Below are 14,877 nucleotides of genomic sequence, written 5' to 3' on the forward strand. Positions count from 1 at the left end.
TTTCTCTTACTTCCCTGTTTTAGTCACAGGGGTTCCTTTACATACCTTAGAGGCAGCCAGCAAAATAATCACGATTATTAACCCTGGTAATTTTATTTTTAAAGAAAGGAAAAGAAAACAATTAACAAAACACTAATGACAGAATATAAGTGATAAGCTGGTCACTTCTGTTATAATCTCTTCTGTATGTCTCTCTGGGGAGAGGTTTTAGCAGAGATAACACCTTTGAGAGTGGACCGTCTTTAGAGTGTCCTTTGCTTGGTAAGTTAAGACCCAAAGTATATTGTTTCCCAAAATTATTGTGAATCCATTCTTAGAATCTTATTAGATACTTAAACTGTCATGATAGGGCAAAAGAATTTTTTGAAGGGCTGTGGGATCTTGTCTAATTATTAATAACTACCGTATATACTAGTTCATTAGTCCGTTCATTTATAAGCTGACCCTCCAAGATGGATAAGTAAAAATTGCAAAAACTGTATGACCCTTTTATAAGCTGACCCTGTATTTCAGGGGTTGGCAGACCTTGGCTCACGGCCGTCAAGGTAAGCCGCCATTGGCTGGGAACGGCGAACCGTGGCCACCAGGAGTGGAGGGGCTCCATGCCTGCATACGCTCCAGGTAAACAAAATGACAATGTATTAGATATTCAATGATTCCATACAGTTTAAAATCATCAAATTTTGGTGTACACCCATTTATAAGCCGACCCCCGCTCTTTGATGCATCACTTTTTTACCAAAAATATTCGGCTTATGAGTATATATGGTAGTCAGTTTGTAGATGAGCAAAGTAACCAAACTTAACTAAATCATATGAAATTGAAGAAAATATTTAAATCAGTTACTTAGTCTTGAGACATGCCCACTACAAATATTAATTTTAAATCCAATTAAATCACGCTATTTCTCCACTTACCAATGTTTAGCCCGTTTCCTTTCCAGGAATACATGTTCTAACCATCTGGTGAGTAATAGGAGAACTTAATATCTTAAGTTACAACAGCATTTCAATATCAGAATAAAATCATTACGCAAGTTTAAATTTAATTGCTGGGCAGCGTCTTAGTTAACTTTCTCTCACCAATCCATGCTGAAGTATGGGAGAGGTTTTCCTTGGTTTCATTTCTTCTTGAATCTTCTGTTTTTCTTTTCTGTCAGTGGCAGCTTGTTCGTAGAGAAGGACATAAAGAGTTGTGGAGTGATTGCTGTCTAGCAGTGAAGCAGAGGGGATGTGTGTATGTGAGGGGCACTCACTTCAGAGTTTTATACTCTTCTCATCCTTCCTATTTCCAAGAAACACCTCTTTCAGGCACGTTTAGATTCAAAGTTGGATGCTGTCACTCTTTCATTGGCTTCATGGTTGGCTTAGTTCCTGAATATGCAACATTTCTGATTGCTTTTGTTCTTCTTGTGGCAGGAAAACATCAGGTAATGTTTAAAGTTAGTTTTAACTTCCTTTTTGTTCAGTACATTTTGTGAGAAATTTTAAAATTTTATTAAAGTTTGACATGAAATGAAATTCTGTTTTCCAAGATCCAATCATTCCTGTTCTATATATATATAGGTTTTACTTCTCAAATCAGTCAAATCAAATAACTCATACAAATCCTTAAGCTTTAAATAATTAAAAAGTTGATTCTTATAATAATTTTTGGAGAGAGGATTCTTGTCTTCTGGAGTTGGCTGAGGGTTTTTTTGTGCACTGCCAGTAATTAATTAATTTTCTATTAACATAAATATTCTATACCTAATAGGCTTTTTACATTAGTAACTAGGTTAGCATTAAATGACATTGCTATATTTGTACATAAAACATCCTACTACTCATATAACAATATCAGGCAGTTATTATATGAAGGGTTGCATTTAGATTCAGAATATTTGCAAATATGCATTTGAAGAGAAGCTTATGACATCTTACGCATTTGAGAAACAATAAAAGATTTCACTCAAGTGGAAATATGAATTGGAAATAATCAGTATCTTCTGTAAACTAAGATTTCTCTTTGCAAAGATGAGGGCTACAAGACTCACTTTTATGACTTGCTTTATAGTTCTGGTAACACATCCTAAGCATTACTTCTTTTGGAGCTTTTTGAATAAAAATATTCTTACATTCTTTTACAAAGCAAGGGCTTTTTCCTCAAACAAATACACTACAAAATCTGTTTTATTGAGATAAAGATCATATCTACACTAAACTGATATCTTATACAAGAGAGATGTGTCCTAGTCTTTGATAACACACTCTGATTGGCTTGTTTGCTTTTTGATCAAATGGTTTCTAGATTTACAACCTACCATTTGCAGTATACTTACAATTTGTAATTACAGACTTACCAGATATTCTATACAAAGCCTGAATCACAGTAACTACCTTATATACATATACCTTTACCCCAATAGAACATGACCCAATATAACATGAACTCGGATATAATGCGGTAAAACTGTGCTCTGGGGGAGTCAGGGCTATGCACTCCGGTGGATCAAAGCAAGTTAAACTTAACGCGGTAAGATTTTTTGGCTCCCAAGGACAGCTTCATATCGAGGTAGAGGTGTATTTCAAAACATGGTATACAATATTAAAGTTAAATAGAAGTTATAAAACTGCATCCCAGAGTCTGTGTAAACACACTTGGAATAGTAAACATTTTATGACTACGGAAGGGTTGTCTTGCGAACATTTGCTTGTCCTTGGGAGACAAAAACCGTAACCTTTTTGAATTTCAATGATTAGTCTGAGCACTTTGTACATAACTAGCTAAACATAATATGTATTCTTATATTTTCAAGTATCCTGACTATAACACACTTGTAACTATAGCTTAATATTCAGTAAAGGTGGAAACAAGCTTGTAGTAACCTAGAAGAAAAATAAGTTATATTAATTTTAATATAATTTTTGCAATAAAATTGAGGGTTCTCTCTCACAACTTGTAACTCTATAGTGAAAATAATAAATTATATGTAACATATACTGTACCTGAGTTTAAATTATAGCCAAAGAATGCAGAGGACAATCTTGGATTACACAGTAGCAGAGTACAGTAGCCACTGATGGATAGTCCTATGCTTGTCACAGCATTAAGTGTATGATTTAAGGCTAACAACCCTGTGTTGTATATTAACAGCCTTTTCATCTTCTTTATTTGATAATATAACATGCTTATAGACAAAGACATTAATTAAATCTTTGCTGTGTATATCACATGTTGACCTTGGAATCTAATTCATTTTGATGCAATGATAACTCATAACCTAGGGTGTAGAAAGATAATCATACACTATGCCCACTGTTCTCTAGATGCCTTTGGCTTTAGATCATTTGCCAGATATCGAAGTTGGGATGGGCAAACTTGTGGATGGTAAGATGGACGTGGAAGTATGAGATGGTTAATATGTTACTTTTGTGTAACAAATATTTTATTTGCTTGAAGAACAGTACTTTGTTAATGTCAGTATGTCATAGACAGATAAGAAAAGTTAATAGCACAGAAGTACTTTATATCTCTTTGACTGTAAAGGGTTAACAAGTTCAGTAAGCCTGGCTGTCACCTGACCAGAGGACCAATCAGAGGACAGGATACTTTCAAATCTTGAGAGAGGGAAGTTTTTGTGCTGTGCTGTTAGTTTGGTTGTTGTTCAATCTCCCTGATACAGTTTCTTATAGTTCCAGAATAGTGAGTACTAGGTAGATAAAGCGAGTTAGGCTTATGGTTGTTTTCCTTATTTGCAAATGTGTATTTGGTTGGAAGAAGTTCAAATGTGTATTTGGCTGAAAGGAGTTCAAATTGGTATTTTGCTGAAAGGATTTTAATTTGTACTTGAATACTTAGGCTGGGAGGGTGTTCCCAGTGTCTATAGCTGAAAGACCCTGTACCTATTCCATTTTTTAAAAATTTACAAAGATAATTTTTATTGTTTTTTCTTTCTTTAATTAAAAGTTTTTCTTGTTTAAGAACCTGATTGTTTTTTTATTCTGGTGAGACCCCAGGGGACGGGGTCTGGATCCACCAGGGAATTGGTGGGGAGAAAGGAGGGAAGGAGGAGAGAGAGGCTAAATTCTCTCTGTGTTAGGATTACTCTCTCTCTCAGGGAGAATCTGGGAGGGGAAGAGAGAAGGAGGGGGGAAGGTGCATTTTCCTCTCTGTTTCAGGATTCAAGGAGTTTAAATCACAGTGATCTTCCAGGGTAACCCAGGGAGGGGAAGGCTGGGAGAGGCAATGGTTAGGGAAAGGGTTTACTTTCCTTTTGTTAAGATCCAGAGGGTCTGGGTCTTGGGGGTCCCCGGGCAAGGTTTTGTGGGGACCAGAGTGTACCAGGCACTGGAATTCCTGGTTGGTGGCAGCGCTACAGGTTCTAAACTGGTAATTGAGCTTAAAGGAATTCATGCTGGTACCCCATCTTTTGGACGCTAAGGTTCAGAGTGGGGAATTGTACCATGACATGGTGTGCAGCGTGTGGGATAGATAGATAGATAGATAGATAAGATAGAATCGAAAAGCCCGTGAGGTTTTTATTTCTCTCGTTGCTAGCTATCTGCAGGCAGACTGAGAGGTTTGGGTTTAGAAGCAAAAGCCAGTAGGATTTTTTCTTTCTCTTTCCCCACTAGCTGTGTGTAAAGCAGGCTAGAGGAGATTGTTTTAAAAGCAAAAGTCTGCAAGTTTTTTGGTCTCTCCCTTTTGTGTACTCTAAAGGCAAAGGCATTAGGGTCTTTTGTTAAACAAAGGGACTCCAGTTGTGAGTCACCATACACCAGCAAAACACATTTGCAAATGAATGTTTTTTTTTCTTTCTAACTCTGTCGGGAATAGCTAGGTAGAAAAAAAAAAAGACTCTGTAACTAAGCAACCTGAAGAAGGCAACAGAAAAGCAGCATTTCAAGCAGTAAACAGCAGAGGGTGCCCCAGCACAAGGAAGCCGGAAGTATGAGTTCCAAGGAATGGGCAAAACTGGACGTAGAGGGACAAATCAAAGACGCAGACCACAGGCGAGACATGGAAAAAAAACTACAAGAGATGGAGCTGAGAGAAAGAGAAAGAGAGGCTGCCCACAGGAGAGAGTTGGAACTCCTGAGGGAGGCCCACTGGCAGGCCCTGGAATTAGAACAGGCTAAGCAGAAGAACGCAGCCGATGCTAGCAACCCTTCGCCAGTTATTGTTCCACATCCCAAGAAATTTCCCACCTACAAGGCAGGTGATGACACTGAGGCCTTCCTAGAAAATTTTGAAAGGACCTGACATGGGTACAGCATCTCTGAGGACCAGTACATGATAGAGCTGAGGGCACTGCTCAGTGGACCCTTAGCAGAGGTGGCGGCTGAAATGCCTAAAGAGAACATGAACGATTATAAAGTTTTTCAAACCAAGGCCAGATACAGAATGGGGATAACACCTGAACATGCCCGTCGGCAGTTCAGAACCCTAAAATGGAACCCAGATGTGTCATTCTCCCGACATGCCTACCACATTGGAAAGAATTATAATGCCTGGATATAAGGAGCCAATGTTAAATCTCTGGACGACATGCACCTCCTAAAACAATTGGAGCAGTTCTTAGAGGGTGTTCCTGAAGAAATAGAAAGGTACATCCTAGATGGGAAGCACAAAACGGTAACTGAGGCGGGGGAGATTGGAGCCAAATGGATGGAAGTGGCAGAAAAGAAAAAAGCTACTGTCAAGGGGAGCGACTACCCCAGGGGGCACACCGACAATAAACTCTATCACCGAGGGCAACCCAGGACCCCACTTACAACCCAAGGAAAGCTGCCGACGCCCTATTCTGTCACCTCACCAATTTCCAGTAACCCACCTCGGCCCAGTGACCAGTCAGCTGGGCGATGCTTTAAGTGTAATGAACTGGGACATATAAAGGCCAACTGCCCCAAGAACCCCAACCGAGTGCAGTTCATTATATCTCCATCACTCCAAAGATCCCCAGGCCCAGATGCCTCTCAAATACCCTCGGAGTGAAGGAAAATTTTGAAAGTGGGCAGAAAGAAGGTTATCGCGTGGAGAGACATGGGGGCACAAGTGTCAGCTATACACCAATCCTTAGTGGACCCCAAATTCATCAACCCAAAGGCCCAAGTGACAATTTACCCCTTCATGTCACAAGCGGTAAACTTGCCTACAGCTAAACTGCCTGTCCAGTACAAAGGCTGGTCAGGAATGTGGACATTTGCAGTCTATGACAATTATCACATCCCCATGCTACTGGGGGAAGACTTGGCCAACCAGGTAAAGTAGGCCAAGAGGATGGGAATGGTTACACGCAGCCAAGCCAGGCAAGCTTCCAGACCCATCCCTGTTCCTGAACCGTCCACAGGGGCCCCGTCTGTGTTAGCAGAGACCCAGACAGAGGTAGTGGACCCAGATTCCCTGCCAACGACTGCAACAGCCACAGTATCTCCAGTCCCAGACCCGGACCTGGAAACGCAACCAGCACCAGAACCATTGCCAGCACTGACTCCAGCGCTTGCAAATGCATCTTCAACCCCAAAGCCAGAGAGCGCCAGCGAGCCTAAACTGGCAGAAGCAGCAGATAACCATACCCAAGAGGCTCGGCCAGAGCCTGAAATACCACCTGGTGCACCAGCGGGGAGTGGTTCACCCACCGCGAAAACAACTCCATCACCTACATCGCTTACCGAGGTACTAAGCCCAAGTCCACAGTCTAAGGAGGAACTGGTGTCTTCAGCCTCAAGGAAACAGTTCCAGACTGAGCAGGAAGCAGATGACAGCCTTCAGAAAGCTTGGGCGGCGGCATGGAGCACCCCACCGCCTCTCAACTCTTCTAATCGATCCCGATTTGTTGTAGAACAAGGGCTTTTATATAAGGAGACTCTTTCTGGTGGACACTGGGAAGACTGGCATCCACAAAAACAGTTGGTGGTTCCAACTAGGTACCGGAGGAAGCTCTTAAGCTTAGCCCGTGATCATCCCAGTGGCCATTCTGGGGTGAACAGAACCAAAGACAGGTTGGGGAAGTCCTTTCACTGGGAGGGGATGGGCAAGGATGTTGCCAAGTATGTCTGGTCTTGTGAGGTGTGCCAAAAAGTGGGAAAGCCCCAAGACCAGGCCAAGGCCCCTCTCCAGCCACTCCCCATAATAGAGGTCCCATTTCAGCAAGTAGCTGTGGATATTCTGGGTCCTTTCTCAAAAAAGACACGCAGAGGAAAGCAGTACATATTGACTTTCGTAGACTTTGCTACCCGATGGCCAGGAGCAGTAGCTCTAGGCAACACTAGGGCTAAAACTGTGTGCCAGGCCCTAACAGACATTTTTGCCAGGGTAGGTTGGCCCTCCGATCTCCTTATGGATTCAGGAACTAATTTCCTGGCAGGGACCATGAAAGAACTGTGGAAAACTCATGGGGTGAATCACTTGGTTGCCACCCCGTACCACCATCAAACCAATGGCCTGGTGGAAAGGTTTAATGGAACTTTGGGGGCCATGATACGTAAATTCATGAATGAACATTCCAATGACTGGGATCTAGTGTTGCAGTAGTTGCTCTTTGCTTACAGGGCTGTACCACATCCCAGTTTAGGGTTCTCGCCGTTTGAGCTTGTGTATGGCCACGAGGTTAAGGGGCCATTACAGTTGGTGAAGCAGCAATGGGAGGGGTTTACGCCTTCTCCAGGGACTAATATTCTGGACTTTGTAAGCAACCTACAAAGCACCCTCCGACACTCTTTAGCCCTTGCTAAAGAAAACCTAAAGGATGCTCAAAAGGAGTAAAAGGCCTGGTATGATAAACATACCAGAGAGCGTTCCTTCAAGGTAGGAGACCAGGTTATGGTCTTAAAGGCGCAACATGCCCATAAAATGGAAGCATCATGGGAAGGGCCATTCACAGTCCAAGAGCGCCTAGGAGCTGTTAACTACCTCATAGCATTTCCCAATTCCTCCCTAAAGCCCCGAGTGTACAACGTTAATTCTCTCAAGCCCTTTTATTACAGAGACTTACAGGTTTGTCAGTTCACAGCCCAGGGAGGAGATGACGCTGAGTGGCCTGACGGTGCCTACGATAAAGGGAAAAGTAACGGTGGCGTGGGAGAGGTGACCCTCTCCACAACCGGGAAAGATCTGCAGTGGCAACAGATCAAGAAGTTGATGCACTCTCCTGTGAAAGTTCCCTAAAATCAACTGGTTAAAAATTGTCCTTACAATGTGAAAAATCTTGTAGTTTTACTTAATTAGTGGCATATGTAAGGATGCATGTGTTTATTGATCTGTTTATTTCAAAGTTCTAGGGAGAAATCACTGCCAGTGTACTTCCACACTGTCAGCGATTTGGGGGGCGTGTCATAAACAGATAAGAAAAGTTAATAGCACAGAAGTACTTTATATCTCTTTGACTGTAAAGGGTTAACAAGTTCAGTAAGCCTGGCTGTCACCTGACCAGAGGACCAATCAGAGGACAAGATACTTTCAAATCTTGAGGGAGGGAAGTTTTTGTGCTGTGCTGTTAGTTTGGTTGTTCACTCTGGGGGCTCAGAGGGATCAGATGTGCAACCAGGTTTCTCTCCAATCTCCCTGATACAGGTTCTTATAGTTCCAGACTAATGAGTACTAGGTAGATAAAGCGAGTTAGGCTTATGGTTGTTTTCTTTATTTGCAAATGTGTATTTGGTTGGAAGAAGTTCAAATGTGTATTTGGCTGAAAGGAGTTCAAATTGGTATTTTGCTGAAAGGATTTTAATTTGTACTTGAATACTTAGGCTGGGAGGGTGTTCCCAGTGTCTATAGCTGAAAGACCCTGTACCTATTCCATTTTTTTAAAATTTACAAAGATAATTTTTACTGTTTTTTCTTTCTTTAATTAAAAGTTTTTCTTGTTTAAGAACCTGATTGTTTTTTTATTCTGGTGAGACCCCAGGGGACGGGGTCTGGATCCACCAGGGAATTGGTGGGGAGAAAGGAGGGAAGGGGGAGAGAGGCTAAATTATCTCTGTGTTAGGATTACTCTCTCAGGGAGAATCTGGGAGGGGAAGAGAGAAGGAGGGGGGAAGGTGCATTTTCCTCTCTGTTTCAGGATTCAAGGAGTTTGAATCACAGTGATCTTCCAGGGTAACCCAGGGAGGGGAAGGCTGGGAGAGGCAACGGTGAGGGAAAGGGTTTACTTTCCTTGTGTTAAGATCCAGAGGGTCTGGGTCTTGGGGGTCCCCGGGCAAGGTTTTGTGGGGACCAGAGTGTACCAGGCACTGGAATTCCTGGTTGGTGGCAGCGCTACAGGTTCTAAACTGGTAATTGAGCTTAGAGGAATTCATGCTGGTACCCCATCTTTTGGACGCTAAGGTTCAGAGTGGGGAATTGTACCATGACACAGTAATTAAAAAAAAAAGTTTCAAATAGAGACACAGTCCTGCACAAATTTAAGTAATCTGAAAAAGTGGTTGCAGGCCTAAAGGTTGGTATAAATGGAGTTGGTTGGATGGACATTCTGCAATATGAAGGCTAGGTTGTCCTTGTCTAAAATATAAAGGAAATTCCTACTAATGGTATGTTTAGGGAGGCATGACTGTTGCATGTGTAGACATAGCTGAGTTAGCTATGATCAAGCTACTTCATGAAAAATAGCAAAGAGTCCTGTGGCACCCTGTAGACTAACAGATGTATTGGAGAATGAGCTTTCGTGGGTGAATACCCACTTCATCGGATGCATGAAAAACAACAGTGTAGCTGCAGCGGCATGAGCAGGAGGAGTGGCTAGCCACCTGAATACAATCCTGAATACCATCTAGGACCTTAGATATTTACTCTCATGGCTATCCCATGCCATCACAGCTCCACTGCCATTTTTAGCCAGCTACCTTGGTCACAGTTAGCTCAGGTATGACTACATGTGTTATCCCAATGGCAGCGTAGACATATCCTAAGTTACTGCCATCCATTGTAATAACACAAACAATGCTTTGAGAGAAAACTTGATTATTGCTGCACACTGTATTCCTCCAGGAATGTTGGAACTTATGTCCATCTGCAACACATTCAAACAGAACTTATGACATTTCCAAAACTTTGTAAGGCATAATTAGACAACAGCTAAGTTGTTTTAGGAGGGTTTACCAACAGAAGCTTCTTCCAGAACTAAAGAAATGCCAACTCTAAATATATATCGTGCATCCGTCACCAGACCTTAACAATTCTTAAATCTGTACTTCTCACAGTAAGGTGCTGTTCTTAATCATCCAAAGATGGAAAACAGAACCATCCACCCTGGATGAGTGGTGGAAATAAGGTGACCAGATGTCCCGATATTATCGGGACAGTCCCAATTTTTGGGTCTTTTTCTTATATAAGCTCCTATTACGCCCCACCCCCTGTCCCAATTTTTCACATTTGCTGTGTGGTCACCCTAGGTGGAAACAAATATGGTATGTAGCAAAAATGGACAAAATGACATTTACAGTAAAGACAAGCAAATACATGGTTCAAATACTTTCTAAACTCACCAAGACAGTAACATCTGTTTGAGATAAGCTTCATATTGTACTTCAGTATAAAAATATTTAGTACAACATTGTTTGCTCTTTGGAGGACTTTTGATTCTTTTTTCATTAATAGCTGTAAAAAGTCATTGATTCATCACTGTATTTAAGCATTAATGCTGGATAACAAGAGCTGAAAAAGAGTTGAGTCAAAAAAACCATGTGCCAAGATATTATTTTTGTTCAAAAGGCTCTTTTTCTTAATTTAGAACTAAACTATATTATACACATTTTTAAAGACTATTTAGGATTTACACTAACCATTCTTTTAGACAATTTTGCCTTTCTTGAATAGTATTTTATAGAGTACAGGGTATAAGGTAAGCTTTGAAAATGTGTTGTATAATCAGGGCCGGTGCAACCATTTAGGCAGACTAGGCGGTTGCCTAGGGCGCCGAGATTTGAGGGTGCCAAAAAGCGCCCTCAAATTTTTTTTTAAATGGTTGAGCAGCCGTTGCTGCTGGGACAGAGAGGGAGTCTGAGCTGCCGCAGTCATGCTTGCACGACCGCCCGCCGGCACCACTTATCACTGTTTGGAATGTTCAGTGTCCCCCTTAGAAATGCTAACAAGCTTATTCAGTGAAGTTTTGATGTACTTGATACATGCTATTAGATCGTCAATTAGGCATCAACGAGATAATTTAAGAGTAAATGTCTTTTTGTTTGAAGTACCACTGAACACTAATCTGTCCATTGCCCTCTCCCTCCTGTGTTACTGCTTGAAGCAGAATCCTGGGTAACAGTAATGGGGATGATGGATAAACCTTTTAAAATATTTCCCCTTTATAATGCCATATTTTTAATACAATTTTAAAATTAGATCCCATAATTTCAAGGCATCGATTTCCCTGTTTGGAGAATTAAATTGCAATTGTCGGCATGAACATCATTTTAAAGCTGGGTTTTGAAAATCTAATTTAACTTCAAAAATTAATGACCAAAAGATGGGCACGTGAAGTAAGGTAAAAGTAATTAAGCGAGGGTCTAGCATTCACTCCCAACACCGCAAAAGAGCTGAGGGATTTCCAAAGAACTCCGACACCACTACAGTGTATCATTCAAACGTGAGAACATAGTTACTACAGATAATAAATAATAAGTTACCTGGGTTGGAAATAGATCTTTGTGGAAGGGAAAGCAGGAAACTTGTCTTTTTGATTACAGAATTATTTTGCTTCTGGATCCATTAAAATCATAACCGATTTTTTGGGGGAGGGGATGTGGGGAAGAAACTCTTTTCTCTACTAGGTTTGTTTATAGGCAGCTGAAAAGAAAAGTTAACTGGCTTTGCACAGAACTGAAACCTAAAGGTCTCTCCTCCCTCCTTCTCTACTCTGACCCCTCTGGGCTATTCCAAGTTAATTGTCATCTAATTGCCCAGCAAAGAAAGAGATAGTGGCAGCAATTAGGCATAGCCCCCACCAGTTCAGGAGTCATTAACACAGTACAAAGATATGCTGCATGCTTTCCGTGCACCCAGGCCTAATGAGGGACTGGGGGCAAGAGAAGCAGGGCGGGGTGAGCCCCTAGGGAGTGAGCCGCAGAGAGCCAGTGCCCAGGAGGCTGAGAGGGCAAGGGGCTGCAGGGGCGTCCCCACTGCTATTTAAAATGCAGATCCCATAGCGGTACCTCTCCATGAGACAGAGCCGGTTCCTCACAGAAGCTTCTGTCCAACAGCTCTTCCTTCTGCAGCTGCTCTTTGTGCTCCAGCTCCAACCATGGCAGCTGAACCCCCTGTCCTGACTGCAGTCAACCCCTCATCCCCTGCCCTGCCTCCAGTCAGCCCCACACCCCTTCCCCTGCCTCCAGCCAGCCCCTCACCCCCTGCCCTACCCGCAGCCACTCCTGCTGCCACCCCCTGCCCTGCCCACAGCCAGCCTCACACCCCCTGCCCTGTCTCTAGCCAGCCCCACATCCCTGTATCCAGCCAGCCCCTCACCCCCTGCCCACAGCCAGCCCCACACCCCCTGCCCTGCCCACAGCCAGCCCCTCACTCCCTGCCCTGCATGCAGCCAGCCCCTGCTGCACTCCTTGCCCTGTCCATAGGCAGCCCCACACCACCTGTCTCCATCCAGCCCCTGCTGCAGCCCCTGCCCTGCCTGCAGCCAGCCCCACACCCTCTGCCCTCCACTCAGCCAGTCCCGCACCCCCCGTCTCCAGTGAACCCCACACCCCATCTCCAACCAGCTTCGCATCCCCTGCCCTGCCCAGAGCCAGCCAGCCCCACACCCTGTCAGGTTATTCAATTATTTTCATTAAATATGTAGGCTAAACAATGAAATTAATAAATTTTCAAGCCGAATATGTATTAATTCTAATGAACAATGCCACATTATGCAGTATTCATTTTTGAAAGTTTATAATAAGCAATGCTCTGGGGGGAGGGGTGGGGGCAGAGGGCGCAAGGTGGAAGTTTCGCCTAGGGCGCAAAATATCCTTGCACTGGCCCTGTGTATAATAAACACTTTCCTTATTTTATATGAAATGGCTCCATGCCCCAGAAAGGCTTTCTGAGTGATGGGGCTCATAGTTACCAGTATGGGGCATGATCAGAATTTACAGTGGTGCAGGAGTTAAACGGACACAGTGGTAAAGGATGTGTAACTTGAAAGAAGAGTTAACTTGTAATTATTGTACTGAAATCTCTTAGCCTGGTTAATGTAGGCATTCAACAATGGAGTTTTCTTTTTTCCTTGAAATTCACCATTCAAATCTAAAACTGATTATTTTAAAAGTGTGGACTAGGTGCTGGTGAATTGCATGAGAGAGAAAAGACTCCTCTGGCAAGACCTTGGAATAGGAGCAGTCACTCAGAAGCCTCTATTCCAGCACAGAGAAAAGGCACTACAGAGATTCTATGGCCTCAGCCTCTCTTATTGCCCAGGCCTAATTGTTACTGAATGGGGTAAAATCAGGAGTGCCCTTTGTACAACTGGCCACCACACACATGCAGTCGCCCCTTTGCTGACTCCCAGACATCCTTAGTGGTGTATGCAGTGGGAAAGAAGAAGTTGTGTGGCAAGGGCCTGCCATAAATGTGGAAAAGGGGGCAACATTTGGGATGAAAACTGTACTAGGCTTAGAGTATGACATTTGTCTGTATAACTGCTATAGCCAGAGAAAGGATGGACCAATGCAGGGCTGGCCTTACCATGAGGCAAACTGAGGCAGCCACCTCAGGTGCCAGACTGGAGGGGTGTGGGGAAGAGGGGGCACTAGGACACAGAGTGTAGAAAATTGTGTCTGCTGCTGGTGCATAGATATTCTCTCTGCTCTAGATGCACAGAGATGGTGGAGTGCTGTGCTGGAGGAAGGAGGGCACAAGAGACATAACAGGCAGGCAGGAGAAAAGGTGAGAGGGAATAACAGAAAGCAGCAGGAGCTGCAGGGAGAGAGAGGAGGAGCAGCCTCTTATGTATCTGTCTAGCACCCCCAGGAGCCTGGACTGATTAACACCAGCTTCTCAGGGAGCTTCCTGTTTTCTGCTGCTTCCCTGAACCCACTTGAGGAGAACAGGCACTCAACTGAAGTAGTGGGAGCCGGTTAGGCCCTTTAGACGCTGATATCTTCCCTCAGTCAGGCCCTGCTACCAGCCTGCTTATTTGTCCCCTTCAATTGAGTGCTGAGAGCCGCTACAGCTGGCACAGAACAGCAGTCATGAGTGAAAGAAGATAATGCCCCTTTGGGGCAGCATTCAGAAAAAGAAAGCAAAGGAAGATTTTCTATCTAAGCAGGAAGGAGCTCTCCTGAGACATATAGACACAAATGTTCACCATGAGCCTTCTGACCCCAGTGAGGATGTGAGTGATGAGGATGTCAGGGACTTTAACCCCGACGGCAAAGTTTGTTGTTTGACCGCAAGAGAGACAGGCAACACCAGCAAGGTTTGATTAAAAGCTTTTTATTGACAAGTGCACGCATTAATAGAGAGCAGCTCGTCTTCAGAGAGAACCAGCCCCCTTTTACATTTTAGTATAAGCCTATATAGACAGTTTTATTGCGTTATAAATTATTTACTGGAGCAACCCACCCCCTTTTTTTAACAACTAGAAACTAGACACCTTTAGTATACATGCATGCCTAAAGTTAGAAATGTAGGGGAGTTAAAAACAAACAAAGAACAAAACCAGGGAGTGAAAACAAGGAGGCTGGGAAACTAGGGCTTTTATTACTTTTTTGAAGGAGCTGCCCGAACACAGCACATTTGGTACTATGCCAGGAATGCAGCTTCTCTCTTATCTCACTTTTTTCCAGCGCTTGTGAGACATGCTGCTGCTTCTCAGTGTTTTCCACTCAGGGATTACCCACAAACCTTTGTTAGCCTGACTTTGGTCAGGTTGGCATACCTGGTTTTGTCTGCAATATCTTTATTCAGGC

The 14,877-nt window shown here is 43.2% G+C and overlaps 1 long non-coding RNA gene across 1 annotated transcript in view; it reads left to right on the forward strand.

Annotated features, from left to right (window-relative positions):
• The first annotated feature begins 1,068 nt into the window (after positions 1 to 1,068).
• Positions 1,069 to 14,877, forward strand: part of LOC115655027 — a 109,944-nt gene continuing 96,135 nt past the window's right edge. The window contains exon 1 of the long non-coding RNA XR_004001319.1: positions 1,069 to 1,430. This is a non-coding gene — a long non-coding RNA (uncharacterized LOC115655027). The remainder of the gene's footprint in view (positions 1,431 to 14,877) is intronic.

This window comes from Gopherus evgoodei, chromosome 7 (assembly GCF_007399415.2).
Source record: "Gopherus evgoodei ecotype Sinaloan lineage chromosome 7, rGopEvg1_v1.p, whole genome shotgun sequence".
Classification (NCBI taxonomy): domain Eukaryota; kingdom Metazoa; phylum Chordata; order Testudines; family Testudinidae; genus Gopherus; species Gopherus evgoodei.